This window comes from Aotus nancymaae, unplaced genomic scaffold (assembly GCF_030222135.1).
Source record: "Aotus nancymaae isolate 86718 unplaced genomic scaffold, 86718_ANA_hifiasm-v0.15.2.pri h1tg000014l, whole genome shotgun sequence".
In the NCBI taxonomy this organism is placed as follows: domain Eukaryota; kingdom Metazoa; phylum Chordata; class Mammalia; order Primates; family Aotidae; genus Aotus; species Aotus nancymaae.
This window is the reverse complement of record NW_026988425.1, coordinates 47,682,249-47,687,799: the sequence shown is the minus strand read 5'-3', so window position 1 is coordinate 47,687,799 and position 5,551 is coordinate 47,682,249. Positions and strand designations below refer to the sequence as shown.

The window sequence follows — 5,551 nt, the reverse complement described above, 5'->3', positions numbered from 1 at the left end:
GAAGGGAGTTTGAAGCAGATTTTAAGTATAGGTTGAGCGGCCCAAATCTGAAAATCTAAAATCTGAAATGCTCCAAAATCTGCAACTTTTCCAGTGCCAACAAGACCTCCAGGGCAAATGCTCATAGGAGCATTTTGGATTTTGAATTTTTGAGTTTGGGATGCTCAACTGGTAAGTATAATGCAAATTTCCCCAAATTTGAAAAATTCCAAAAGTTGAAGCCCTTCTGGTCCCAAGCATTTCAGAGAAGTTATACTCAACCTGTATCTGTACAACATTGCATCCTTAAAAATGTATATGGCAGGGTCAAGGGACAGTAGGACCTGGAGAGATTTTGTGGGTAGGAATGGAGTGGGCTCTAGCATATACTAGATTGAGTACATCTATTGGTAAATCCGGGACTCACTTGGGAGCAAAGCCAGTGTCTATGGGCCATTCAGTTTTCATTTGAGTGAATATTATATGTATCCTGTGCTGAGAATCTGCATAGATGCCCTTTGTATCGGCATTGGTGAGAGCCTTCCAGGTGAGGCCTTTGACAGCTGGAGGGCTGATGGTTGAAAAGAGAAATGTCCTACTCTATACCCCAATGTGACTAAACAGGCCTAGCTCATCCCCTCAACCTCTGCCACTCCACTCACCAAATGGAACAGAAATTAAGCACAGCCTCTTTACATGTATATATCCTTTGTCCCTATACTTCCACTTGCAGGAATCCATCCTAAGAAAAATTTTAGGGAAGCTGCTAAAAACTGATATATAATATTGAAATTTCAGCTTCGTTTATTAAGCCAAAAATTGGAAAGAAGATAAATATCCAACAGTAGAAGAGTAGGTAAGTAAGTTCTGGTATATATGAGGTAAAATAATATATTGTCTTTTAAATGATTTTGAAGACAATTTTATGACAGGGAAATGCCAAATTTAATTTTATTTTTTCTTTCTTCTTTTTATTTTTTATTTTTTTGCTACTGGTAGGATCAACCAGGTACTGAATATAATTTTAAATGAATTTAGCAGTATGCAAATGATCATAATTTTGTGGAAACTATGTTACAAAAGGACTAGAAGAAAATATACTGTGGAGGAGACTACTAGCTGTCTACTGGAATACCTTCTCTTCTTCCTGGTATGTGGCTACACTGCAATTCCCAGCCTCCTTTGCAGTTGCATGTGGCCATGTGACTAAATTCTCTCCAATGGTTTGTGCACATAACTGATGTATTCCATATACGGGCTTGACTCATAAAAATTTCTCACATGTTTTTCTAGGCCTTTAAATTTTTTAAAAAATGTTTTACTGTCTTTAGTTGACTGGGATGTTGACACTCAGGGCAACCTTGGAAGTCACATGTTGAAAATGACAGTGTATCATCAGCTTAGAATCCTGAATGACCACAAAGAGGTGAGTTGCCCTGATGACCTGAGGACTCATCTAGGACTGTTAATTGAGGGAAGAAATACTTGTCTATGAAGTTCAGCTACCATGGTGATGCCTGATAGAACAGATGGGTGTGCATGTGAAACACCCACCGAGGACTTTCAGAAACATTTGGTTGGGGGCGGAGATGGCATGTTTTATAGGAAACCAAAGACTTTCATAGAGAAATGGGAATATAAACCAGTAACCTTTTAGCTATTGTTCAAGTCATCCCTTGCACCTGCATGCTGATGAGGTCTGAGGAAGCTTGGACTACATTTATTATTTATTTCCTTGTTTATTTATTTATGTATTTGTGAGACAGGGTCTCACTGTGTTGCCTGTGCTGGAGTACAGTGATATGATTTCGGCTCACTGCAGCCTCAACCTCCTGGGCACTCAGGTGATCCTCCCACCTCAGCCTCCCAAGTAGCTGAGACTGTAGGTGCACAACACCATGCCCACCTAGTTTTTGTAGACATTGTAGATAAAAAGTTTTGCTATATTGCCCAGCTGGCCTTGAACTCCTGGACCCAAGCCGTCCCCCCACCATGGGCTCCCAACGTGTTGGGATTACAGGTGTCAGCCACCATGCCCAGATGTACCTGTATTTTTAAAAAATCTTTTAAATATGTATTTAATTAGGAAAGGTAGAAAAAAAAACAGGAAAAAAAAGCAGCGTATACATAATAAAATAAGAAAGTATAAATAAATCTAAAAATGTAGGCCAGAGAAAGAACAAATTAATACAGAAGGTAAAAACCCAGGAAGATGCGATACACATGAGCTATTGAAACCTATATGGTTTCTGAAAATTGAGTGGAAGTTTAACTCTGATTTTTCTACTAACCAAAGTGATTTGTTAATTGATTAACCCACCAGTCTCTTATCTGTGCAAATATTTCCTTCATCAATTATTTCTGAAAGAAATTTCTCAATGGCTCTTCATATAGGAGACAGAGTCCTCAGCAATATTCCTGAGAAAATATTAGATTGAGATTTACAGTGTGCCTCAAGATTAACTGAAAGGACATTGAATCAAAACAAACTTTAGGAAAAGAGAACCTAGAGAGGGATTGGGAGGGGCAACTGGACAGTGGGACGTAGGTGATGATGGGCCCACTTGATCCAGGAATTAAACCTGTGTCCAGAAAAATCTTTGGAATTTCTGTCTTTCAAATAGCTTTTCATTAATATCCTTGCTCTTCATGACACTTTTTACAAGTTGGGCAGCAGGTGATTTTCGGGAGCTTTCTCAGTAACTGCTATAGGCTCCCATCTTCTTCTATTTGCCCACATGTCTGCAATAACTGCTGGAGAAAAATAACTTCTCTATTGCCGTCTGAGTTTCATGGGAGTTCTTTTCATGAACAAAATTTAGCTTAGAACCATAGTTATAAGGGATTCTGGGAAATGCATTTCTGAGCTTCTCCTTGTGATGCTGAGCAGAGCGTAGAAAGAGGAAGATACAGTGCTGAGTGGATAACAGATCATCTGGCACACTTTGATATATGGGGCAGATTTTCAATATGGTAAGCCACCGAACAGACAGGCAAACTGAAATTGCCAACAATAGGTTGTTATAACTTTACTTTATTTTTTGAGACTGAGTCTTTCTCTGTCATCCAGGCTGGAGTGCAGTGGTGCAATCTTGGCTCATTGCAACCTCTGCCCCCCAAGTTCAAGCTATTCTCATGCCTTAGCCTCCCGAGTAGCTAGGATTACAGGCACCCGCCATCATGCCTGGCTAATTTTTGTGTTTTTAGTGAGACAGGGTTTCACCATGTTGGCTAGGCTGATCTGGAACTCCTAACCTCAAGTGATCCACCTGCCTTGGCCTCCCAAAATGCTGGGTTTACAGGCTTGAACCCTCGTGCCTGACAACATTTTTTGATTAAAAACATCTGATGTGGTGTGGCTGTGTCACCACTCAAATCTCATCTTGAATTGTAGCTCCCATAATTCCCATGTGTCATGGGAGGTAATTGAATCATGGGGGTGGGTTTTTCCCATGCTGTTCTCATGATGGTGAATGAGTCTCAAAAGATCTAATTTTTTCTTTTTCCTGAATGAGGCAATTTATTAACCCAGCATGGTTTGCTCTAATACTTCTTGTTGGCAGCTGCCACCTGTCCGGTGAGTCTGTCCAGATCTCTCATCCCTGAGGTGTCAGTTTGGAGCCCCCATCTTGGTCCTTTTTCACCATTTTCAGCCTCTCCAGGGCTCAGAGGACCCAGCGGGTCATACTCTTGAAGCCTCGGCTGAAGTGGCTGGGCATGATGCCGTTACTGTGACATTCCCATAGACCTTGGTCATGGAGCCAACTGCAGTGCCACCCTGGAGGTACAGGTGCCGTGCTGTGGAAGCAGCTCATGTGTAGAACCAGTTCTCAGCATAAGGAGCAAGCTCTTTGAGCTTGACTAGCTTGATGGCGTCCACCTATTCAGGGAATTTCAGCTTCCCGGACTTTTTGAGAAAGGCTGCCAGAGCTCTGACAAACTCCTGCTGGTTCACGTCTTTTAGAGTAACTCCAGGCATTGTGCGGCCTCCATGCTGCCAGCCAGGTAAAAGGGATCTGTTGGTTTTATAAAGGACAGTTCCTCTGCACACACTCTCTTGGTTGCTGCCATGTAAGATGTGCCTTTGCTTCTCATTCGCCTTCTGCCATGATTGTGAGGCCTCCCCAGCCTAGTAGAACTGTAAGCCATTAAAACTCTTTCCTTTATAAGTTACCTATATTCAGGTAAATTAGAATTACACATACTTCGGTATGTCTTTACAGTAGCATGAGAATGGACTAATAGCACACCTCAAAAACAAAATTATATGTAGAAATCAAAGCAAAATTTTATTTACTAGAATTCTTAAAAACGAAATTATCTGTATGTGAGATGCCGATTATAGTTAATAATGTATACTCAAAAATTACTAAGAGAGTAGATCTTAAATGTTTTCACCAAAAAATAATATATGAGGTGATAAATATGTTAATTAGCTTGATTTAATCATTCCACAATACACATATAATATTAAACCATCACATTATACCTCATAAATATATACAATTTTTATTTGTCATCTAGAAACAAAAGAAAAAACTTAGCTGGGTGTGGTGGCTCACGCCTGTAATCCTAGCACTTTTGAAGTTTGAGGTGGGTGGATCACCTGAGGCTGGGAGCTTGAAACCAGCCTGGCCAGCATGGCAAAATCCCGTCTCTACCAAAAAATACAAAAATTAGCTGGGCATGGTGGTGGGCGCTTGTAATCCCATCTATTTGGGAGGCTAAGGTAGAAGAATTGCTCAGGTGACAAGAGCGAAACTCCATCTCAAAATAAACAAACAAATACATAAATAAATAAAAATTATAAAACCAGATATCGATGACCACTAGAGTGTTCACTATTTTAAGAATGTAACCTCTTTAGCATTAGTTTCTGAGGTGCTAGTGCTTACATCTAAATATTCACAGAAATGGCTAAATCAAATGTTTGCTTGTGCAAAAAAAGTTATCTATACATAAATGCACAGGGAGAAAGATACACACACCAATCTGAGAATAAAAGTACATCAGGAGAGGGAGTAAGGTACTGTAGGAGCAAAAGTAACTTTTATATAATTTACATTATTTAAAAATTATAAAATATAATTTTTGTGTATTCCTTCTATAATTAAGAAGAAAACATAGATAGAGCTATCCCAGGATAATTAGAACCTAAAACTAGTTTCTATGATGCTCTATTCTGTGACAGCTCTTGAAGTCAGCAAATGACAGAAAGCTTGAGTTCTACTACAATTTCTGCATCAGCATGTTACGGTGTATGACTTTGCCTAAGTATTTTATGCTCCTAGGCCTCTGTTTTCCTGCTTGTAAAACAAGAGGATTGGATAGATGGTTTCGAAGATCCTGCTCAGCACAGAAAGCCTATAATTCTAGGATTTGTTGGAGGGAAATACTAGAAGCATGGAGCAGTTGTGGGGGTGGGGACATGGTACTTCAAGGAGATGGTACTCCAGGAAGCAGGAAGAACTGCCTGAGGCTACCGGGAATTCAGAAAATGGAAGTGTGGGCAGTTGAAGCAATTTTGTATCTATTTAAATTTAACTGAAGTTCAGCCTTTTCCTATGAGACA

General features: G+C 39.9%; 1 pseudogene; it reads right to left on the bottom strand.

Moving 5' to 3' along the window:
• Window positions 1-3,522: 3,522 nt before the first annotated feature.
• On the bottom strand, window positions 3,523-3,979 carry LOC105715296 (small ribosomal subunit protein eS19-like; annotated as a pseudogene).
• Window positions 3,980-5,551: the final 1,572 nt, after the last annotated feature.